Source organism: Callospermophilus lateralis, chromosome 5 (assembly GCF_048772815.1).
Source record: "Callospermophilus lateralis isolate mCalLat2 chromosome 5, mCalLat2.hap1, whole genome shotgun sequence".
NCBI classification, from domain to species: domain Eukaryota; kingdom Metazoa; phylum Chordata; class Mammalia; order Rodentia; family Sciuridae; genus Callospermophilus; species Callospermophilus lateralis.
Window position 1 is genome coordinate 76189005 of NC_135309.1, and position 26015 is coordinate 76215019.

The 26015-nt window shown below is 37.0% G+C and overlaps 1 long non-coding RNA gene across 2 annotated transcripts; it reads left to right on the forward strand.

Annotated features, from left to right (window-relative positions):
- Positions 1-7075: 7075 nt before the first annotated feature.
- On the forward strand, positions 7076-25697 carry LOC143399859 (uncharacterized). Of its 2 annotated transcripts, XR_013155480.1 has the most exons (4): positions 7076-7345; positions 10051-10128; positions 19232-19544; positions 20761-25697. It is a non-coding gene; the product is annotated as an uncharacterized LOC143399859 (long non-coding RNA). The 2 variants fall into 2 exon arrangements; XR_013091442.2 differs by lacking the exon at positions 10051-10128.
- Positions 25698-26015: the final 318 nt, after the last annotated feature.

The following is a 26015-nucleotide window of genomic DNA, read 5'->3' on the forward strand; positions in this document are numbered from 1 at the left end:
GGATACTAAAATCATCAGGATATCAGAGTAGAAAAGGCAGACAGGCTATGTGGCTTTTTCAAAAAGAAAGGAAAGAATTATTGTTCTCAAGTATGCTGTTACTTTATCATGCCCAAAGTCCCCTATTCTATTTACCTGGAGTCAAAACTAGGAACATTCCATAGATCAGTGATTCTACTTAAAGTAAAAAGTATATGAAAAAGATACTGTGTGAGGAAAGTTGACTTTCTTTGTATATTGACAGGCATAGAAATACATTAATTCTCTTGAATCTGGTTGTCTCCAGATGATTTTTCTCTCATTTGAAGCAAGTGATTGTGCCATTAGATTGATAAATATCATCTTGTTAGAGCTGAAAACTTAAAAAGTTCTAAGCACACATGGAAGGAACTTTGAATACCCTATTTCTGGAGTGAACTGCATGTGTGAATTGTAATAGCTGCTAATTTCATGATCATTCACTCCTAATTCAGTTCCCAATACTTCCAAAAGAATTGTCAGAACACAACACATACAGAATTGTCCAAATCATTTTTAAGTTATTCTCAGTCAGCTCAACTTTGCCATTATAGAGAGCAGGGGAAATAACTCTCAATTAGAATGAAAATCAAGGTATAGCCACTACTGAATACATGAGAGGACTTAACTGTGATTAAGAAGTTGTAGGATCTTTCCACCAAGATTTGATCATTTCAGTCCAGTGTCAACAGTTATCATTATTGGCTGTTGCAGAATCAATTACAAACCAGATACTTGCTCTTTATCTTAACAGGGGGAAATAAGTTATTCCACACTGATACATACAACAAAAGCAACCAATCTAGAAAAACACAAGAGAATTATCTGGTAGCACTCATGATAGCTATATATGAGCATTAGCTCATTTAATCTTTATAGCAACTCTCTGAGAGCCTATTATAATCCTGTTTTAGATACATGCTAACTCAGGAAAGAAATTAAGTCATTTCCTCAAGGTCACCCACCTACTAAATGATACATCATGGTGAGTCTATCTTTTTATGATCTATGATTCTAAACACTACAAACAGTGTAATGTAAATATAATAAGAAAAAGATGTTGAAGAAATGCAAATAAAACTTAATCTCATCCTGCACGGAGGCTATCTCTTTCAACCTGCAGAGGTATTAGTATCTGATTAATAGTTTCCTTTGGGTGATAATTCTAAAAGGAATAGTAACAACTTCTTTGACTATAAATTACACCCAGGAACTCTGCTTAGTGAAAATAAATGTGAGCCATGACTTTAGAATTATGCATCCTCAGAGTGGCACGGCTCTTGGTCTCCCCTCCACCACAAGTTCAGCCTTTTGAAGGCATGTAAGTATTTATCATTCTCTGGAAATATTCTCATTTTCTCCAAATATTATTGTGTGGACTTGCCAAATGGATTCATCTGCTCTTTATATGCATTTCCCACACACTGTATACTGATAATTCAAGGAAGTTAGTCTGTCATCTTTCTTTCAGAAAAAAAAAAAAGTGAAAAATAAATGTTTGTTTCTGGTGCTTTCAATCAGCTATTTTTTTTTCTTATTCACTATTGGTACAAATTATTGAAATTCTGTTTCTGTCCTAGGTAGGAGAAATAAAATTTAGCTTATTTGTTTTTATGTGGAAATAGTGGACAGTGGATAAATCTGATGAATCACCTGGAAACCAGCCTGAGTTGAGTGCTGTACATTAAACAGCCTCTAGAGACCCTATTTATGAAGAAGTAAGATGCTTTATGAATGTTGTAGCTGAGTCTCTGCTTTATAGATTATTAGACTCAAGGAACTTCTAAGTCATAAAATCTATGTTACTATTTTTATTTCCCAATTATAGTGAAATCTGAGAACTCTGAGTGACTTGTTGAAGGTCACACAGTTATTGGCAAACCCAGGACCTCACTCATGTCCATAGGCCTCCTCCTGGTGATCTTACACACTGTCTCTCTGGGTGGGTGGTGGGGCACAGAGAAGGTTCCTTTTGAAATATGCAAGAAATGTCTAAGGTGGTACTAAGGATAAGAAAAGTTACATTGTCTGGCTTAGGGATCTTACACCAACTTTTAGGAGTTAAGACAGGCATTTTCTATCATTCTCCCCAGAGATGCTGTAGGTTCTAATATTTGTACATTTTTTTTCTGAATTCCCAGTAGGTTGTAAAGGGGCTGGAATACAGAGTATGTTACTTACTATGTATCATAGCTCCACTATACAGACATATTGATTAAAGATGTTACCTTTTCTCTACAAGTTTAAAATTTTCTACTTTTAGTGTTGCAGTGTTCATTCTAGCTCAGCCATGGTTCTCCTTAAAGCATTCTGGCTTCTGACTTAGAATTCCCCCCAAGTTCTTGCATGTACTTGCTTTCTTTCTTTTAAGTGAATCCAGAGTACCTTTCTGCTGAGCTATATCCTCAGTAGCTTTGATTTTGAAACAGGGTCTCACAAAATTTCTGAAGATCTTGCTAAGTTGTTGAGGATGACCTCGAACTTGTGATCCTCCTGCCTCAGCCTCTTGAATTGCTGCAATTACAGGCATGTGCCACTGCACCCTGAGCCACTACGCCCTGCTAGCTTCAAATTTTCAAAGTTGCTTTATTTCTTAACATTATCCTTTCCAAACCAATAACTAGTTCTCTGACCAAGCCTTAAAAAATCCCTCTTGCACCCTTTAACATCCTTCAAAAGACCTCTCTAGACCTTTACTCAATTCAAATAACAAAAAATTAGAAATCCATTCATTTCCCTAAAAGTCTGATTCAGATTACTTTGAGCCTCATTCTTTTCCATATTTTTCCTTTGGTATTGTGGAAGGAACACTGGATTTGGGATAAAAGTAACTGAGTTGTAGTTCTAATGCAGTAATCTATCAGCTCAAATTTTAGGGGAAAAACATTCACTTTTTCTCAGTTTTCTCATTTTGAAATGATGACAGATGACAAGAATCTTATTCACTTCAATGGATGATCATGCCATCAAGAGAAATGACAGTGTTCTTTGCTCATCATAAATCCAACACATTTAGTCATTAATTTAGTGTCAGACTGTGCTTTTGTCGGGTATAGTCAATAGTGACCAGTCATTGCCATCTTAGATGTGAAAACGTTTCATAAATTGTGGAGCACTATTTTGTTATTATTCTATACAAATTCTACTTCCTGGAGTTTCCTTGCCTCTTTGGCCTTATTGTTTAAAACCCCAGGACACCTATATCCAGAGGAATGAAGTTGCAGGCTTTCCAAAGATAAGAACTCATACAGAGGATGTCAACTCTACACCTTCTCTGAGAAGCCAGAGGGCAACTTCTCACAAGTCCTTGCAAATAGCAACAGGGTGAGTCGGGCTGACATGGAGACAGAAGCTTTGGCTTCATCCTCAATGAGCTCTGCCTTGGCTCGGCATTGCTCTTTGGGTTCTGCTGTTTCGTGTTTCAGCTAGCACAGATTCTGTGGTGGGGGAGGCAGCAGCCATCCTAACCACTTCAGTCTGTCTTCCAGACGTGGCCTTTTTCTCTCATTGGTTTGTCTTGAAGACATCAGAGACTCTCTCTCTCCCTCAATTCCTAATCTTCCCAGAAAGATTGTTATTTGGAAGTGCAAGCGTAAGATTGGAACTTTCATCTACTAATCCCAAATCAGCAAACAAGAGAGAGAAACATCTTAGCAGCTATCTGTCTGTAACTTTCTTTCTCCCAGATCTGTAATCAGTGCCAATTTCCTCACTGCCAACACATTCACTATAAATTTAGACACTATCTGTTAAAGATCACTTCCAAAATATAACATTATAGGTTTTCACTGATTTTCCTGAGCCCCATTTACAGTGTACTAATCTGTGCCAGCATGTTTTGGGACATAGAGAAAAAAACTAGAGTTGGAGAAACATCTCTTCATGGAACTAGTTATGTGTAAGTCTGGAACATGTTAAATTGACTAAGTATTCTGTCCTTGTCTCCTAGCTTTTTCTGGTGCCGGGATATTCTGAAATAGATACTTAGTTTGCAGCTGATCTTGAAGGGGAAGCATCATTGCTTTTCAGGGCTTTGTGATGAGGCAATCTATATATTCCCTTTTCATAAATAAATTCTATACTTATATAATCATCTGAGGTCACTCTGGGAATCCATGCTGAGAGTGGTGACAGCTTCTGATGAAAGCATATTTAGAAAAAAGTGAAAAGGGTGAGAAATATATTGAAAGCATCCTCATGCCATAGAAGAATCTGGTGGCACGAAAGGTTAACCAATACAGGCATATTCCACCCCTCTCAAGAAAACTAGTATTTCTCTGAGTCATAAATAAATAAAAAAATAAATAAATAAATAAATAAATAATAAATAAATCGCTGCATACCTAAGCTGAGAATTCACATTGTGTACCACATTTCCCCAGGAGAGTGCCACCTGTGCTAAGAGCTAGTCATCTTGTTGTTGACAGGTTTCAGCAAGCCCAAGCACATGTGGCTGAGGAACTCCAGGTATGACATTGACTAGGGAATAAGACCTGAATTATTATTTCCAAAGTGCTACTTTGGCAATCATATCTCAAGCCAAGAGCCTCGGAACAAATGAGTATAAAATATTTTAACAACAGAGCCAATGTTGTACCCTTCCCTCCTGCAGTCTCATGAAGGCTATGTCAATAGGGGCAGTATCATGTGCATGGGCCAAGGTAGCAAGGTCCATGCTCCCACGTGTTTTTGTGAATTGGAAAAGATTATCCGAATTCTTCATATTCAGAGTTGGTAAATCATATTCAGAGAAAGGCAATGAACTCACACATTGTTTATTGACCTTACTTAAGCATTTCATACCAACGTGTCTGGCAGCTTTGGGAACTATTGTGTAAGCAGGGTTACCCAGAAGCGATTGCCAACATTCTGAGAATATTTCATGATCAAGGATTTGGTGAATTCAGAGTGAACGGTATTGCCCCTAACACATTCCTTTTCATAAACAGATTTCAGCACTGAAATAGACCTTGTATAATTGTCCCTTTTGAAAATGTAGTCTTTCTTGGCAATCCAAGTAGTGCACGTCAATTGAAGACTGATTTCTACAGGCTGACACCCTTGAGGAGAATAAATCTGGGCTGATGACGGAATATTTTTTTGTGCACAAAAGAAAAGCAGCACAATCAACTCCCTGTGGGTTCAGGAAGGCATCACAGGTCGAAAATTAGGTTGAAGAGTAAGTATCAAGTATCAGGCCCTTTTGGGAAAACCCCAAACATAGCCAAGAATCCTTGGCAAGAGCGTATGACTGAGAGCCTGATACTTAGCTGCCTGGGCTGCTGGATGCTATTTGATTCTTTCAAGAGACAAATATTTAGTATCCAATCAGCATACATGTCTCCTGATAGACAGACACAAAGAAAAAGTTATATGTTTAGAAGGACATCGTGGTATAGGATGTTTGGACTAAAAGGTTGTGACCTGAATGGTAAGAGACAGGATTATAGGTCCTCAGTGTGGAAGGTATTTGAGCTTCTAAGCAGAGTACAGAGGGATAGACCTTGAAATCTTGACTTTGTCACTAGCTAGCTAGGTGACCTTGAGCAAATTACTTAACCACTGAGTCACCAGTGAGATGAGGATAGCAATCAGAAAACCCACATGTGGTTAACTGGGAAGACTAAATGAAGATTGTTAAACATAGAGATGGTCTCAGGCATAATGCAGGCTGAAGAAAGGGGGTAAAATAATCAGAGGTTTAAATGAACAAACATTTAATGTGTCTCTTTAGGGAAGGATAAGCAAATACACAGATAAATAAATACCAGAAACAGAGATATATCTACAGTCATACACTCCATAACTACTCTTTTGGCTGCATATGCATGTCCTTATGCACTCGTGTATACATGATCCCTTTTCACTCTCACATTCCCTATGGTCTCCATGACTTCTTTATGCCTTGCAGCATATCCCATGGTCAGTCCATTTAGAGGACAAATACTTTTTTTGTGGGGGGTCACTGGGGATTGAACTCAAGGGCACTCAACCACTGAGCCACATCCCCAGCCCTATTCTGTGTTTTCATTTAGTGAAGCGCCTCACTTTTGCTGAGGGTGGCTTTGATCCTCCTGCATCAGTCTCACAAATTGCCAGGATTACAGGTGTGCCCCACTGTGCCCAGTACTGGGGATTGAACCCAGAAACACTCTACCACCGAGCTGTGTTCCCAGCCCATTTTACTTTTTATTTTGAGACAAGGTCTTGCTAAATTGCCTAGGCTGACCTTAAACTAGGGATCCTCCATCAGTCTCCCAAGTTGCCAGGATTATAGGTGTGCACCAATGTGCCTAGAAAATACTATTTTTAATGGAATAAAGTAAAAAATATAATATTTTATTTATGTGGTAGCAAAGATAGGTAAATTATAAAATAGTGACATGTTTGACACAGTTCACAGTTTGAAATCTGTCAAATTGATTGTGAATGTTAGGTTTCTCTCTCTCTTTCTCTTAAATTTCATCTGTCACTTGTGCTCACATTCTGGCCAGCCCATCTGTCAAGTTATAGTCCCCAGGCCTCTCCTGTTTGTACTCTGATTCTCCTAAATCACTACTTCGCTCCTGTTTCAAGCCATTCTAGCCAAGTTGTTTCTTCTGGTTGGTAGATAGATTTCTAGCTAATTCTTGCTTTCTGATATGGTCTCTCAAAATATTTCTTCTTTTTCTCAAAATTGCTCCTCATTCCAGGTCCTTAGCTTAAAATTTTGATGTAGGGACTACATTTCCATTTTGTGACCTTACTTGATCCTTTTATACCTATTGATTTTAAAGCAGAAGATCTAAAATCTATATTTACCAGAGCACCTTTTGGGTGCTATATTAAAATGAATTAAAATTAAAATAAAGCTCACAGAAAAGTTAGTAAAGAATAATTTTTTATACTATCAATGTTAAGCACAAAGCACATGTTTAGGTCACCCTTCCCCTACCTAGAAAAACATCTGGTCAGTTACTCTGTCCCACCACACCCGTACTATTTATAGGCAAAATATTTAGGAGGAAATCCCCACCACAGGTGGGGCTCTTCATATTTTCCCTCCGAGTACTGTCCCAGGCACACCTGTCCTGGAGTGACTCCCCTCACATTAACATTAGATCTTTTCTATAATTCTGCTAATTTCATCAAACAGATGCTAGCTCCTGTAGGGTTAATTTTTCAACAGGCTCCTTCTTCAGAGGATTCTGGTACAAGATTCATTTTTAAAGGGTGGGCAAGGTCTACGGCCATACCACCCTAACACGCCCGATCTCGTCTAAAGGGTGGGCAAGCATTGCCTCTAAGGTACTCCTGCTTATCCTGTTCTGAGCAGATGAGAGACAAGGTAAGAGACCAAACCATGCTGTTCCTAGGACATTTAGTCATGATACAAGACAGCCTGGCAGAGAGAACAAGGTCAGGGAGAGGTTAGAAATCAATCCCATTAAGATCAGAACTGTGATATTTGTGGTTCGGGCATACGATGATGGGCCTTTGTTGATTTTTCTAACCCCTACAGTTTAGCTTCTGTATGTTATCTTTGTAAAAAGTATCAAGGTAAGACAGCACTCCAGAAAGGATTAGAGACATTCATTTCTTCACACATTCATTCATTCAGCATCTACACTGTGCTCAGACTAGAGGAAAAAATATAGAAGAACTATAAATTATGATCTAAAAATCAAAATGAGAGAAAATATAATTATTAAACACATTGAGGAGAGAGAAAGATGTGGTACCTAAGCTGGAACTTAAAGCTAAAGATTATTAAGGTAAGAATATAGGAGAAGACATTGTAGACAGAAGAAAACCACCTTATAAAGCACTAGAATCCAGGGATACACCTAGAATGTTTGGGAACAGTGAAGGGACAAGGATGAATGATTGTAGAAGGAAGTAACAGGACAAAAAGTAGGGTTTAGGGTGGTCTATCAAGCAGAGGTCCTTGGAACATTTTTCTTGTGGAAAAAGTGGGATCTTGGAAAGTTTGATTTGCCAATATGAAGCAAAATTGCCTAGGCTGACCTTGAACTAGGGATCCTCTCTCAGTCTCCCAAGTTGCCAGGATTATAGGTGTGCACCAATGTGCCTAGAAAATACTATTTTTAAGGTTGAAAGGGGGGCAAGCAGATAATAGAGGCCAAATTAGGATGCAAAGGAAGGGAGGAAGGAGAGAGAACTGGATCAGCTGTTCTTTATCCAAACATTTTTCGACAAGAACAACTCAGGGAAAAAATAAGGTCTAAATGGATAGCCTGAAGCAGGGCAGGGCAGGGCAGGAGGAGGTCCTGACTTTTGAGATGGTGGCTTGCATTTTGACTCTCAGAGGCAGAAGACTCAGATCCATCCTGCTTAGTGCCAGGGGACAGCCCCACTCTCCTCTTACCCATTGATGGCTTTGCAGTCTTTTCTTTCCCCAAATGTAAGCTCCGAAATGACTCTTGGACTCTGAGGTTAATTGTAGGTATTAATAATGAAAATAATTGCCTTACTATTTATTATACATTATATGTTTTTACATTTTGAGATATTGGTAACTGATATTATGAAGCTTTAAAGATTAGTAAGAAATCTAACCATTGTATTTATTTCACCTTTGTCCCATATGTTTACTATAGTTTTATAATGTTTTTATCATTGTCCAGGGAGGGAATAGCTTGTGACTAAGTTTCAAACCAGGGAGTTTAATTCAAATTATTTTTAAAACATTATTTTAACTTTGATTATGAATTTCAATGGAGTATTTTACATTTTATTATGAAAATTTTCACACCTTATACCATATATGTAAATAATATATACTTTCTCTCTCTCCCAGAGTAGAAAATTTATCCTAATGAATCTCTATTCATTACTCAGATTCAACAAATAAAAAACATTTTACTATATAGTACTTGCTTCAACTAGCTCTTCATTGTTTAAATTGCTTACATTTTATAGCACGTCCCTAACATTGTATTATCTTGCCTAAATATTTTTCCATATAGAAATAAAAATAAAGATATTTTCTTATATAACTTTGTCCCCAAGAGCAAAATCAAAAACAATTCTTTAATCTCATTCAATAGCATATCCATTTTCACATTTCTTTGTCTTGAAATGTTTTATGGACAGGCATTTTTATTCATTTACTTATGTTTTATATTAGTATCTAAACAAGGCCCACACATTTAATAATACCTTTTTCCATTCATTCATCTTTTTAAAATTGAGGTATAATTTTCATATAACAAAAAGCATGAATTGTAAGTGTACATGTGTTAGGTAGCTTTTTGTCACTGACAAGAACAAAGTAAGAGAAGGTAAGATTTATTTTGGCTCACAGTTGCAGAGGATTCAGCCCATGGTGGGAAGGCTCTGTTACTCTGGGCCTGCAGCAAGGCTGAACATCATGGCTGAAGGGTGTGTCGAAGGTAAGTTTCTTACCTTGTAGCAGCAGGAAAGAAAAGAAACAAAGACAGAAACGGAGATGGATGAGAGACTTAGAAAGGAGAGAGAAAGAGTCAGGACAAGGTAAACCCTTGAAGGGCACACCCCAGTGACCTACTTCTCCAGCAAGGTCCTGCTTTCCAGTAGTCCACTGAACTATCAGTGGATTAATCCATCAAATGGTTAAATTCGCTGATGAAATTAAAGTCCTCATGATCCAATGATTTTCTAAAAGCCATACCTCTGAACCTTGTTGCATTGGGAAACATACTTTAAACACATGAGATTTGGGGGCACATTACAGATCCAAACCATAACAGTAAATTACATCTCATTTTTGATAAATGCACACACATGTGACGCACACCCTTCTTTAGAAAGGTGTAGAACAGTTCCATCAGTCCAAAAAGTTTTCTCATGCCCCTTTCCAGTCAATCCCCAGCTGTTCCCCAGAGAAAATCACTCTTCATAGATTGACAATTCTAAAAGTGCATAAAAATGTTATAGAACATATGCTGTTTTTGTGTCTGACTTTTTTGCTAAACATAATGTTTTGGGGATTCATTTGCCTTTTTACTTGCTTTAGTACTTTATTCCTTTTATAAAAAATATTATTTTTAGTTTTAGGTGGACACAATACCTTTATTTTATTTATTTATGTGGTGCTGAGGATGGAACCCAGTGCCTCACATATGCTAGGTAAGCACTCTACCACTGAGCCACAACCCCAGCCCCACTTTATTCCTTTTTAATGCTAAGTTTTATTCCATTATATGGATACACTATAATTTGTTTATCCATTTACCTGTGAATTTACTTGTTTCCAGCTTGGGATTATTATGAATAAATGTTCTATAAACATTCCTTTTAAAGTCTCTTTGTGGATATAATTTTTTTATTTTGGAAATTACAAGCTTATATAGCAAAATGTATGCAAATTTACATTATATTAGGGAGTTTTTCAAAGTGGTTGTTCCATTTTACATTCTAACCAGGAATGCATGTGAGTTTTGTTTGGATTATGTCCTTGTCAACATGTTGCATTTTCTGTGTTTTAAATTTTAGCCATTCTAGTAAGTGTGTAGAAGTTATCTCTACCTCTTTTAATTTTAATCAGTGCTAGGATTCTTTTTTTTTTTTTTTTGGTCTTTGTTTTGCTTCTTAAATTAAGTCAGAAGAACTGAAAATGTTGCATATTCTGTTTTGCCTCAATATTTCTTCTATAGTTTAATTTGTTCCTTATTCCATTTATTTCCAGCAAACATTTCTGCTGCTTTTTATTCCCTCATGTAGACCTATGTTTTTATGTGCTATAATTTTACTTCTGCAAGAAAGAATGTTGTTGACATTTCTTATAATGAAGATCTGTTGGTGATGAATTAGCTTTTGCATATGTTAAAAGCCTTTTAAACTTTGCCTTTGAAATATAGGACTATTTAGAATTCTATATGAACTGTTTTATTGTCCTTGTTTGGTACTTTAAAGATGTTGTTCTATTTTCTTCTAATGTATCCTATTTTCCATGGGAAATATGCTATAATCTTACCATTGCTCCTCAGTATACATGTGATATGCCTTTTTTCTCTGACAGCATTTCTCATTGCCACAGTTATTCTGATGTTTCATGTGTGCTTTTTGTTTTGTTTTCTTATAATTGATTTTTATTAGGCTTATTGCATCTGTAGGTTTGAGTTTCCACCGAATCTGCAAAATTTCACCATTACTCAAACATTTTTCTGTCCCTTCCTGATTTTCTCCTTCAAAGATTGTAATTACACTGGTACTTCAAGTTGTCCCTCAGTTCATTGATGGTATGTTCATTTCTTTTCAATCTTTTTTTCTATGTTTTATTTTAGCTTTTTATTGCTGTGTCTTCAAGTTTGAGTTCATCTTCTACACTCTCTAATCAGTCCCTCTAGTAACCTTAGACATTATAGTTTTATCTCTGGAATTTTTATTTTTATATTTACAATGATTCTCTTTTCATGTTTTGTATTTCTTCCAGTTTATTGAATGTATGAAATACTGTTGTAGTAACTTTTTTAAATGTCCTTGACTACTAATTTCATCATCTGTGTCATTTGGGGGTTAGTTTTTTCAACCTACCTAAATAAAAAACGTAGACTCTTTAAAGCATAATATATTTAGTTAGGACTAAACAGGAAGCACTGTAATGTGGAATATGCATGTCATGGGAACTATGAGTATATTCAAAGGGGATGAGGTAAAGGAAATCTTTTAAGGGCAAAGTGAGAATTACTTAAGTTACTTTGAAAACATAATCCTTGGCCACAAGTATTAATGACAAGGGTGTTTCAGGATCAATAGCAAGTGTGGAATCAGTGCAAAGCTGAACAGACCATTATTGGTCAGAAGTCCTTGCAGAAGGGTTTTCTTTGTAAGGCTGCAGTGGCCTTTGTGCAAGGCTATGGTTCTAGCAGTCCTTTGTGATAATTCTTGTTATCAGGCAAATACACATAAAATTTCTCCTTCATAAACTCCCAATTTATTTATTTTTTGTTAGGGTTTGATAAAAGTGATTCCATTTTTATTGTGACAATTTTCACTTTCAACTGACTTATTTTTTCCTCATTATAGGTTGTGTTTTCCTGCTTCTCATGATGTCTGGTAACATTGGAATTGTTGCCAGATCTTGTTAATTTACCTTAGGTGGAGTATATTTCTGTTTTCCTAAAATCATTTATGAACTTTGATCTAGGGCATAGTTATATTACTTGGAAAGAGTTTGATCCTGTAGGCCTTGCTTTTAAGCTTTTTAGGTAGGTCCAGAGCAGTATTTAATACAGGGTTTACTATATTATATAGGTCCTTATTAGTTTTTTATCTGATACCCCATGAATTGTGAAGTTTCACATTTTATCCAGGGAAACTGGCACTGTTTATAGCTTCAGACACTGGTCCCTCTAGTCTTTTCAGAGGTCCTTTCTCTGGCCTCTGGTAATTTTTTTTTACATGAATGCTCTGATAAGTAATCAACTAAGTAATCAAGGGAGACTGAAGATCTTACAATTTCTTTCTCTGACACCTCTTACTTCTTTAGTAATCTGTTTAACTCTAGCTTCATTGACTTCCTCCAACTCCCAACTGCCTCTCTTTAGCTCTGAACTTTACCCAGGTTCTCCACTCCTACTACATTTTGGAGACTTTCCTTAAGCAGTAAACTGAACAATGACAAAATCCTTCACTTTGGGGGGAGGCTGGTGGAGTGGGGGGATCATGGGTCTTCATTTTTGATGTTCAATGACTTGAGTTTTTTTTTTAATATTTTGCCAATTTTTTATTTAGTTGTTTTTTGAGTCAGGAGAAATAATTTATTCTCCTGACTCAAACAACTAAAAGGGGTATACCAAGAAGAGGTATACCCCATTACCTCATCTTGGTCAGAATCACAGAAATGTGTACAAATCTGTCTTAGGTCAGCTTCATGGTAGGAGCTGCTGAGGCACAGAGCAGTCAAGTGACAGATGCAAAACCATATGGGCCAATTGAAGAGGATGACTGTAAGATGGCACTCTCAGCCAGAAAAGTAGCCTGGAGTACATTAGACATTTTACTCTAGTCCAGGAAAAATGTCATTTCTCTTAGACAATATGGCCATGGGAATAGCTTCACTCAGCTCACCCCAACTATCCAGAGCCTCTAGTGAGGGCTCTTAAACAAGGATAAATGGTTAGGCTGAATTTTAGGGATGGGGAGAAATAAAACAAGATTAAGGTCATTGTAGAAACTTCAGTCTTGGATTATATAAGTTATAGTCTATTCTCTCCTCCTCTGAAGCTTTTAGTAAGATTAGTATGGCAATTCTAAAGACAAAACAAAACAAAACAGAAGCCAAGGACTGACTTTATCGTTTTTCTGTCTAAATGGTGACTGTAGAATTAGAAACCTTTGAAATGCACTATTTGTCCTTTGGTTTCAGACAAGACACAGCTGAGAATCCGGGTGAAATAGAGTCCCCCAAGCGTACCTCTGCTTCTCTATCTTCTAGGGAGCATAATATCTTAGACGGTCTCTGCATGATTTTTCTATAAATTCAGCATTCACCCAAAGCACATAATACGCATAAAGGACCCTGCAAACCGTAGTTTTCAGAGTAAGATGTTAAATGATTTGCAGGGTATTCTAAGGGAGAAATAGCACTTGCTTTCTTAACATTTCATTTACTTCATGCAGCCTATCCATTTTCAGGACTGCATGGGAAAAAAGTATTCATTTCTAAGTTTTTGGAAGCATGACTTGATAGCACACTGAACACCAAAAAGTTTAACACCTATCTCCTGCCTCTTAGAGACTGAGCTCAATATGGTACCTCCAAGAAATTCAGTCAGGATGGTTTCTAGCATGGAAAGAAGAAGACAAAAACACAATGTAGGAAAGCCCCAGTGGCATGATTTTTAAGGGGTCCAGTATATAGCTCAGTTGCAAGTATTTGTAGGATTTGCAAACTCTATGCTACAATGCATTATTCCTTATTATTACTATTTTTATCATTAAATGGATCCCCCATAAATGTTGACCTTTAGGGGTCATGCATTAAAACATGGGGGTTATTTTGAATGACCAAGCTAATAGCTTTATAGCTCTGGGCCCCACGCCAGAGAGATGGGGGTATGCTTTGTGAGAATATCCTTCTGGAATGTCACTATACTCCAGAGAAACACAGAAAATATATCTTAATTTTGAGAAATCTTTTGGGGGATACTTGTGATGACAAAATTATGTGTTCTGACATAACTAGGTCTGTCTCCTATTTATCAAGGTGAACTTCAATATCTGCAGTGGTAGCTTAGAAATCTGAAAGGAAAACAGACAATCTTGGTAAAAAGCAATTAGAGAGCTGGCCTGTGTTGGCCGCATTGCTGATTGTAAGAGCATCACATGAAGCTTCACAATAAAGACTTCCTTAAGGGACTCGGCTTCACCCAGATTCTCAGCTGGGTCTTGTCTGAAACCAATGGACAAATACTGCATTACAAAGGTTTCTAATTCTACAGTCACCATTTAGACAGAAAAAAGATAAAGTCAGGCCACTGGGGTGTTTTTTTTGGCTTTAGAATTGCCTAACTAATCTTACTAAGACATCTTTTGGATCAAGTTGCTCTCCAGTTCAAGATTCTTTTTCTGCTTTCTGAATGAAGGCTAAGACATTCTTCCTCATTTTTAAAGTCTTCAAGGAAAGGTCTCTGTCCTACTTCTGCCTTGCTTATTTTTCACTATTCCCAAGAGAAAGAGCATAGCTAATTTTATAGAAATGTACTATGTGCAAAGCACAGAGTTTGATATTTACATAGATATTTTATTTGATTAACATAATTTTAATTTTTTTATTTTTAAATTTGTTCTAATTAGTTTTACATGACAGTAGAATGCATTTTGACACATTGCACACAAATGGAGCACAACTTTTCATTCCTCTGGCTGTGCATGGTGCAAAGTCACATTGGTGATTAACCTCATTTTAAAGATCAATAAGTTTAGGTGAAGGTTCAGAGGTCTTGAGTGATTTGCCTAAAGTTACAGAGTCAGCAAAGGATAGCCAGGCTTATAGAAATAAAACTTGCTTTGATTCCCAAGCTGATTCCCTTAATTGTATATCAGACTAAGTACCATATTTCTTTCCTTTAATATATAAGCAGTGCATGAACAGAGCTCATTATAAAGTAATTGAGAAACAAATTATTATGTAGAGAAGCATGTGAAAGGTCCCACTCACTCACATCTAACTCTGTAATGCTCCCCAGATGCAATCATTGCTAGCAAGTTGTGCATCTTTCTAGTCTTGTTTTAACATTAATACATATGTATGAAAAAAATACACATGGAATTATATATATATGTGTGTGTGTGTGTGTGTGTGTGTGTGAAAAAGTTCTTAAACTCACTTCTTTTAATCAATATCATGTCACAGTGACATTTTCCTGAAGCATATACTAATCTGTCCCAATGATTTTAACAGCTATGTAGTACTTCATGTGTTCAACATTTGAATACATTAACCCTTATATGGGAACTTGCCTACTGAAGGACATTGGGATTTCCAGATAAACATCTTTATACCTTACAGAGTATCATGCTAAGTGAAATAAGCCAGTCCCCAAAAAACAAAGGCCAAATCTGATTTGTGGATGCTAACCTAAAACAAGGAGGGTTGGAGAGGAGAATAATAGAAAAAGATTGGACTAGACAAAGGGTAATGAAGGAAAGCTGGGGAGGGAAATAGGAAAAACAGTAGAATTAGTTGGTTATAACTTTCTGAGCCTTGTATTTCTGACCAGAATACAATTTCTTGTATTTCTCCACATCATGTATGACCACAGGACTGGGAAGATAATAGAATAAGTTATACTTTATGTATGTATATTCTGCCAAAATATATTCTACAGTCATGTATAACTAAAAATAAAGTTCTAAAAATATTTATACCCAACTTTTTGGCTAGATAATCAGATGTAAAATGCTGGCTAAAGGTACATGCATCTTTCGCTATTGCCAGCAGCATATGCCAGTGACAGTTTATCTGTAGCCTGCTTTCACCTCACTGATTATGGATAAAGTTGATTATCTTCTTAACCATATTCATCATTACATTTTTTTTTTTGTTCTGGGAATTGCTTATGATAACTTTAGCTCATTGGGGAGGGGGGTAATTCTTTGTCTTTTTGTTTTGTTAATTTTCCCTTCATGTTATGATTATTATCTTTGTTATATTAATTTAAATATATTCTCTCAAGCTGTCGGTTGTCTCTTTACATTATTTATGATGTCCTTAGTCATGTGAATTTAAATTTGTATTGAGTTTAATCTCAAGTTAAATTTTAAGTATAAATTGAAATTTGTTCAAGTTTATTAATCTTTTTTTTTTTTTCTTTATAGCATCTGGGTTTTGTGTTTTGCTTGGTGGGGGGGAACCCTCTCCTCTCATCTTAACACCTTTGGCCAGAGTAGCAATGCAAAAACTTCTTCATTTTTTACTCTAATATGGCATTTCATTTAGAATTTATGTCTATATTTGATATTAAGTAGGGCACTGAATTACACTTCCCCAAAGCAAGGTTTCCAGAACCCTTATTTCTAGCAATGGTGGACTATTTCTTCTGAGGAAAACTGAAAAGGTAGAGGGAAAGGTAAAAATGTTACAATCTTCAAAATACCAAATGCCTGACAAACTAATGAATGGGAAAGAATGAACAGAGAATAGAATTTTCAAAGTAGCAGAGAGAAGTGGAGAGAGAAAAGCATGAGTTACTGTGCATTTGACACATTCTTAGAATTAATTTATTCATCTATTCAGGAGTTGGGCATCTTTGTGCCAAGTGACATGTCTACTGTATCCCACTTTTCCATGCTAGCATTTTCTGATTTGGATAGAAAAGATCATGTTAACTTCATCATCTGAGATAGGAAAACATCCTTTTTCTATTCTTATAATAGTTTATAAAACAGAAACTTTCTGTCCTTGCCAAGTTTGGTAGTAATCACCTATAGAAGTTCAAGAGTTGCTGCCTTGTGCTGTATAAATCTTTGAGTCTTCTTCTATTTTTCCATAATTTTGCAGTTTTTTACACTTCTTGAAGGTACTGCTTTCCTTCAGAAAATTTATCTCATTTAGTATTTTATAGTATAAAATTTAATCCACAACTATGATTATGTCTTTTTTTCTCATATCTGCGGTATTACTTTATAGGACTCAGGGTGTCAGTGGGACATCTGGTGCAAGATTGGTTCTCATTTCAGTGGGGTAACTCCACCTCTAACCCTAGGATAAATTTTAAGATCTTCTGCTATCTGCACCTTACCCTTCACAACAGTGTGTCTGGGTAAGAGATTGTCCCATACCCTGCTCAGCACTTAGTGGGACATTTCGTATAAAGATTCTTTTTGTGGTTGTTGTTTCTTCCTTCAGGTTATCACTGATCCTTACCTACATTTTGTCCTTTATATTCTCTATCCTGATAGATGTGGGATCTTTTAATTCATCCTTTATACTACGTATAGTTTCTCTCATTCCTTTCAACTTTTTATCATTTTAATAAAGTTGTTTTCTGGGAGAGCTTTTACTCCCTAAAAAAAAACTACCCTAGATAGGTTCATTCATTGTATTTTATGATTATAGTTTTTAAACCTACCATGCTTTCAAATGTTTTTTTTTTAATCTTATTAAACTTGCTTACTGAATGCAATAGCTTCTCTTAAACTTCTATGTTAGTTATATTTTAAAGGATTATTCTACTTGTTCTGATAAATCTTTTTCTTTGGGGGTTATTTATATGCATTTTTATGTTTTATTATTGATATTTTTTCTAATGCTTTGTGATTCTTAGGAGCATTTTCACTTTTCCAGTTTGAGACTTGGCTCCCTTCTCTGGGAAAGATGCTTCTGCTTATCGTAGCGTGTGTCAAGTAGGAATGTGCTGATTGGTGGGTTATGCCATGACTTCATTTTTGGTTTTCCTTTTCAGTGGTAAATAAGTTTCTAGACGAGGGGTTGAAAATTTTTTCTGTAAGAGACCAGATAGTAAATATTTCAACTTTATGAGCCATATGGTTTCTGTTTCAACTGTTCAACTCTTGCTGTTCCAGCACAAAAGCAATCAGATACTGTAAACTAATTGGCTGTGATCCAGTGAAACTTTATTTTCAAAAACAGGAGTCCAGCCCACAGGTTTGCTGATCTCTGACCTAGACCATTACTTCAAAGATAGCACTGACGGGCACAGACTGACCAGCGGTGGCAGGAACTTTTAGTGAGAGAAATAAGATTCGTCATTGTTTGGGGCTCTGTAGCTTTACAATTTGACTCTATTTTTTCCTTCCCCATTCTTGGGAGGTTGTTCATATCCCTTAATACATTCCTTTTTCTGCTCAAACTAGAAAATAGATTCTGTATTTGCAGTTTAGTGGTCTGATTTATATACCCTCCTATTTTATATTATAATAACTCCTTTAAATTTCTATTCAATAATGGTGCTTTTTATTTCTTGTACTAGTATAAATTAATTCTATCTACAAAATGGTTTTCTGCCATCTTATGCAATGTTCTCATTCTATCACCTTGCTGCACTACTGTTCAGTTAGTTTGGGAGGAATTTTAAGCAGTGAATGTTTATTCTCTTCAGCTGTTGTCTGAGGTTCTTGCTGCTTTGGCTCTTGAGGATCATATTCTCCAGCCTCCTCGTTTGTGAAGTGTTCAAGTCACTTGTATGTGCATGACATTACAGGTGTTTTGCTCTCAGGTTGCCAGCCCTACCTATATACAAGGCTGAGCCTGAGGATCACCACTTCCACAAAGACAGCTCTGACTTCTCGAGCCTTCATGAATGTATCTGTTTTCTCAACTTTCAGCATGGTTAACATCACATAATTGGTATTGAGTTAATCTAGTTGTTTAAGGTAGTTACTATAATAATAAGATATAACATGTACAGATTCTTTACTTTTGAAGTTCATAACACTTCAAAATGTAAATTCAATGCAAACTGCACAACGGCACAAGTCAAACTCCACTATTATTATCCAAGTTTTTCTGGTGAGATAACCAAGGCAAAGTACAGGGAAAGAAAAATTTCTGTGGGCTTACACATAGCACAATCCAGATTCCTGAAAAGCATGATTAGGATTCAAATCTAGAGTGTGGTTCCAGAATCTTGGCTTTATCCATCACACTGCTTCCAGGATGCTAGTTTCGTTTCCCCTATTAAATCGCAAATTGTTCTGATTTTCTCTTGGAACCTAATTAAGGATGGTGGATTAGAATGAATATAATTTGTTGTTTTTTTTCCAGATTGATCATAAGATGATATGGTATCAGTGAAAGTTACACTGATCCACCCACAGAACGCCACCCCGGCAGAGGGACTTTGCTGACCCCTCCAGGGAGGGCAGCGCTGAACGAGGGCCACTCCTCACACGTGGAAGTGAATGCCGCTTTAAAAAATCTCCCTTTCGTGCCCAGAATCATCAGGACTGCAGTGTTGAATGTGTGATTTCTCCAGCAGCAATGGAGGCCCAGGAACTCACCCGCACCGCCCGCCAACCTCGCTGCAGACTGAAAGGGTGCGGCAAAGTAAAATCATGAAAAATAATTGCTTCTCCAGGTAAAATCAAGAAAAATAATTGCTATCCTCCTGGCATGTTCCTAAGACACATGAAGTCTTATATTCTTGTATGACTATGACTATGCCTATTGAGAAGAGTCCATTTGGGGTCTGCAGGCATCTAGCAGTTATTAGAGGTGGCACTTGGATCCCAGCAATAGATACTCAGTTCACTTTTGATAACTTCCATGTTCAAATCAGCTTTTTAGTTATTAGTGAAGGTCATACACTGGGTCACAATGTTCACCCTTTTGTTCATTTTCAAAAAGCCAAGACTATGAGTCTCTTGAAGTCAGATGATGAAGTTCTTATTTTAATCTCTTTTAACTTTTTATTCTAAAGCACACGTGCATGCACACATGCACATACACATACACCACTCATTATTTTTTTTTTTAAAGAGAGAGAGAGAGAGAGAATTTTTTTTTAATATTTTTTTTTTTTTAGTTTTCGGTGGGCACAACATCTTTGTTTGTATGTGGTGCTGAGGATCGAACCCGGGCCGCACGCATGCCAGGCCAGCGCGCTACCGCTTGAGCCACATTCCCAGCCCACACCACTCGTTATGTATTCAATAAATATTGATAAAATTGAAAAAAACCTCACTTTACCTCATTGACTATAGCAAGATAGCTGGAAGGTGGTGTGAAGACTTAGCTAAGAGCAATGTGTGGCAAGGTGACAGCTGAGAACCAGGTGGTTTTGAGTCCCAGGATTGATGGGTAAAACAAGCATCATCTCCAAACAAACAAATGCAGACAGAGGGTTTTCTGTCAGGAGACATGATTGCTCCCATTTATAGTGTGGGACGTGGTTTGACATCTTATGAATCATAAATTATAGAAACAAAGGACCAGATTCTCCTTTGCCTCACTTGGAAAATGGTTGAATCCCTTACTCTCTCTATTACCAGATGTACTTGTTGGGAGTTTGAGGGGTGTGTGCGTGTGTGCATGTGTGTGTGCATGAGTGTGTGAAGGAGGGTGTTTACTGGAGAATGGAGTACTCCAGAGTGGAAATTTCCTTAAGATTCTGCCATATTTCTTTTAAAACATTTTCTAAATTTTCAAATTTACTTGTTATTTGTAAATATTTTACTTTTAAGACACACAGTGCTTCCACTTCAACTTCTATCTTAAGAGGATAAACCTTGCATTTCCTTGCTACAAATTTCCTCCTTTAACTAATCTTTTCTGTCTCCTTCAATTCCTCACAGCTTCCCCTGAGGTTGAGCAGGGAAAGGACGTGATGACAGAGGCTGAGGCCCAACAGCATGAGGTCAACAGTGGCAGTTTCTGGCCTTGGGAATGGAAGAAGACTTGTAGTACCCAGAATCAGGGCCATGTACAGACATTAAAGAGTGACATTTTTCCAGGCTGGAGATCTAGAAGCTTCAAAAGACTGATGCTAAGCATGGGTTTTTTAAAAATGTAACTTTGGAATTATCTTTCTCTCCCATGGAAAAAAACCCAGACCCTTGCCCAGTCTAAAGGAAGTGCTCAAGAAGAAATCTATGCTACCTTTTGAAGGCCCAGGTATACCCACAATGTTTGTGAACCCAGCCTCCCTATAATCCTGGAGGGTCAAATGTTTATATCATTTTTAAAATGGAAAATTGCTGTTAATCTTGAATGTTGAGAGAAGGGAGAAGCAGGAAGTTGTTGGGAACATAAAATGACAAAGGCTGAACTTTGAAATTTAAAGCAGGAGAGTTTACTACCTGACTTGCCCACTGAAAGCAGTTTTCGCAGTTCCTTCAAGAAGAGAGAGAGAGAGAGAGAGAGAGAGAGAATCACTAAATCATGTATATTTGCTCACAATTTACTGTAGTTTGGATATCTGCCTTCACAGAAGGTCACTCATGCAAGAGTGTCTACTTTAACAAGGACATTTCAAATGCCACTTTCTTGCTTTTCTATCTTTTCTATGTTCCTCATGCTCTTTTATTCCAAGATCTATAGTAATATCCCATAAATAATACTGTAAATAACAAGTGCTAACAGGAAGTCTAAAATCTAGGATCCAGTTATATCTTCCAGGAACTGCTTTATGCTTATGAACAAGTCAAATAGTCCCATTGTTCTATAACTTCATGTTTAAAAAAATGAGAGGGAGTATATCAGAAAATAAAAGCTCCCTTTCAAAATATTTGATCCCAAAACTCAAGCTTTCTTACGCTAAAATTGCATCATCTTTGGTATAAAAACCACAAGGGCAGGATCTTGATCTGTTTTTCTTTTTTTATTTATTTTTTAGTTGTAGATGGACACAATCACTTTATTTTATTAATTTATTTTTATATGGTGCTTATAATCGAACCCAGTGCCTCACAAGTGCTAGACAAGTGCTCTACTACTGAGCCACAACCCCAGCCCCTTGATCTGTTTTTGTTTACTACAATGCCCCCAGAGTTTAGAGCAATGCCTGATGCTCACTATTTGTTGAACAAAGAGTGAATAAACAAATAGAAAGCATTAGTTCACAAAAAGCTGTGATTCAAGCAGAATGATCATATCGAACAGAGGAAGAAGGACGATTCAGCTTCACTCCAAAGGAAGGGCTCCTTCTGTCCTCTAAAAGATATGTTGGTGCTGTAAGAGCCCAAATAGAAAAATTGATGAGCCTCATCAGTAGGTAAATATGGACATGAAACAAAGTCTCAACTTCAGGTGACAAATGAGCACCAGATTCAACTATTGGCATGTAGGGCAATAATAGCATGAAAATGTGGAAAACCACAGTTGAAGGACAGAGATTAACCCAATCACACACACAAGTAGAGTGGAAAAAGCCTGTGAGTCAAACTCACTACAAATACAAGAAAGCTGTTGCTGTGAAAGCAAACTTTTTGTAATTTCTGGCATTGTTCAGATCCTTTTTTAAAAATTCTTTTTAGTTACATACAACACCAGGATACACTTGACATAATCCCAAAAGCTTGAAATCCAACCAGCTCTATCTAATTCAGTCCCCTGCACTCCCCCAACACCCCATGCCCCTCCGTCCACTCTAGTGAACCCTCTTCAATCCACTTACAGTTTACTTTTATTTTTTAAAATCTTTATCCTGGGCTGGGGTTGTGGCTCAGCGGTAGAGTGCTCACCTAGCACATGTGAAGTGCAAGGATCAAACCTGAGCACCACACAAAAATAAATAAATAAAATAAAGGTATGAAGAAATATTATATAAAAAATTATTGTCCTGTGGATACACCCTTTGCCAGGACCCACCATGGCACATCCATGCATGAGCATAGGAAAGTTCCGTTAGATCCAATGTTTTTCCCTTTTCCGGTCCCTTCTTCATTCTCAATCCCTTTCATCTGCTCTACTAATCTTTCCTCTATATTGATGAAATTCCCTCTCCCTACCTTTTCCCTTTCTCTTTCTTTCTTTTTTCTTTCTCTCTTCTTCTTTTTTCTTTCTTTTTTTGTTCTTTAGATGTTTTTTAAAGTTCTGGATCTTGTTTGATTTCTGTATTTTTAATATAAGGAGTCTATAAAGGAGTAGGAGAAGTAAGAAATTACTTAAAGGGAAGAAACTAAGCTCAAGCATTCACTACTGCTTTCTTTGGAGGACACTGTTATAATGCTTTTAACATTACTTTCAAGTACAAAAAATTATTTTTTTTATTTGTTGTGAAGGAAAACTTCTTGGTCAAGGAGTTAACTTAAGAAATGAGTAGTTTGGAGGAAACTTTTTTGTAGAGCAAAATTTTTTACACTGTGCAGAGAGTATTTTTAAAAAACACACAATCCTTTGGAAAACAGTCTGGCAATTCTTCAAATGATTAAGCAGAGAATTAACCATAAGATTCAACAAACCCCTTCCGAGGTAGGTATCTAAGAGAAGTAAAAACATATGCCTACAAAAACTTGTACATGCATGTTTATAGTAGCATTATTCATAAAAGCCAAAAAGTAGAAATGCTGAAATGCCCTTCAGCTGATGAAAGGATAAATACAATGTAGCATATTCACATGACAGAATGTCATTCAACAAGAAAAGAAATAAAGTACTGATACATGTTACAGCAAGGATCAACCTTAAGACTTTATGCAAAGTCAGAGTCCAATCTCAAAAGAACACATATTTTAGAAATCTGTTTGTAGAAAGGGTACAGAATAAATCTGTTTGTAAAACCAAAGCAGGTGAGAGGCTGACTACATCGAGGGGTAAAAGGAGTGGAGAGGAACAGGTAATGGGTATAAGGCATCTTTGGAGGTAATGAAACAACTTTTAGATGATGATGATGGCTGTACACATCTATTAATATACTGAAAACTATTGACTTCTACACTTTAGGTGAATTTGGGGCATATACATTTTATCTCGATAAAACTTAATTTTTTAAAAATATGCATTCTTCTGAACTCAAAGGGTCTAAGGATAGCCAGGCAAAGAATGTACCATTTGGCTACTCACCAGCTCTAGATTCCTATTATTCTGCGACTTTGACCCATAAAAGTACCAGACTTAGATAGGACATAAAGATTAAATAGAATGGGATGTTTAGAAAAGGTCACCAAGACCAGTTCACACAGATGACAAGGAAGATGCTTTTCTCTCCATGCATGGGCACAGATGCTATAGGGGACCAGTTAAGACATCTTTCACTGCCCAGAAGTGAAAAGTAGCCATGTACTGTTTTTCCTAAATGATTGTTTTTGACTCCAATCCTTCTTCCCACTTCCATTCTTACAGTCCTCTACATAGAAAAGACAGTGTGCTCTTTTAAAATGCAATTCAGAACACAAAACTCTTCCTATTGTGCTTAATGTGAAATTCAAATTACTATCCCTCTCCCACAAGCTTCAGGTAAACTGATTTCTGTTCCCTCCCCATTCTCACCTTTACCCAGAGCTCCAGCCACACAGGTCCTTCCTCTACATCTGGCCTGAGGGGCAGAGCTCATTTCCTCCCTCTCCCCTCTACTGGGAGATGCTCTTCCTCCTGACTCCACTTGACTGGCTGCTTCCTTCTTTTTATTTAGACCTCTTTAGACTGTCAACCCCACTAAAATATACTGCCTTATTGTTGGTTCCTGTCATATAATAAACACCCCATAACTTTTGTTGGAAGCATGAATAATTTAATTACCAGGTTCTTATTCTTTTGGAGGAGCTATAATATTGATCTCCTATATCAATCCCACAGATATGCATGTTATAAACAGGGAAGTAGAGATATGGTCTGTGTGAGGTTGAAGAGCATTTAGAGGTGGAACTTTGTTCTGTGTAGGGTAATTTATTGGGAGAATAATTTAGTGATTCTCCCTGTGTTTTCCTTTCTCTCACTCTGCCAAGCAGTTTGTCAGGCTTTTCACTTCCTTGTCTCAGGGATTGCTGCTGGGTTGTTGGAGGGCAGTGGCTCTTCCTGTGTTTGTATGTCTTTCCTGTATTTCTTCTAGTTTAAGAGTTGATGTTAGTGCACTGGAAGGGTAGGGGGTGAGGAAAATGCCTTTGAAAGTAACTAGCATGAAAAGGAAAATTCCAGAAGACTGAGGATGAGACCTGGAGCTAGGCAACATGGTGTCTAGTTCATTCCAATAGTCCAGAAGACAGCAGGCTTCAGAGGGTCATGGTTCCAGGAACAACTCAGAAGGCTTTCCTGCCTCAATACACAACTTCACCTCCCAGGCAGGTCACAGGAGGAAAAAGCTGGACAGTAAGGGATTACTTAGGTTTAGTCCATGATGATACTAGTGTGTCCATGATGAATGGAGGAAGCCACACCCTAAAGCACTATGCTATTTCATTTTCCATCTCAAGTTGCAAAAATCAAACTCAAAGGAAAATGACCAGGGCTAGGAAGAGGGGAGGGAGGGGGAAGTGCTGGGGAGTGATATTGGCCAAATTGGTTTTTGTTTGTTTGTTTTATTGTGTGCATGTACTAATATGTAACAACAAAACCCACCATCATGTATAATGCACCAATTAAAAATTTGGGGAAAAAATAAATAAAAGTCACCCAATCTCCCTGGGGCGGGGGGTAGGGAGTAGCATTTAAAAAAGATGGTGGAATGAGATGGATATCATTACCCAAAGTACATGTATGAAATGTGAATATACTTTGTATACAACTAGAGATGTGAAAAAGTGTGCTCTATATGTGTAATATGAATTGTAATGCATTCTGCTGTCATATGTAACAAATTAGAATAAAAATAAATTTTAAAAAATTACTGGGTCAGGATTTGACTAATCGCATATGCCCACTAGAAATCTATTCATACTATCAAAGGAAAAGAAAACACCTTCCCCAGAAAGATGGCTGAAAAGTAAGACTCCCTGCAAGGAAAATTAGAGTCATACCTATTACATGTGCCGGAGGAAAGATGGGTGGGTGTATATTTTAAATTAGACCGTCAGTTGGTCTTCTTAGATGATGCTTCAGAGATGCTCAGCTTGAGATATATATTATGCTTTCAAAAATATACTGATATATATACTAGCAAGAGTCAGCCAATGAC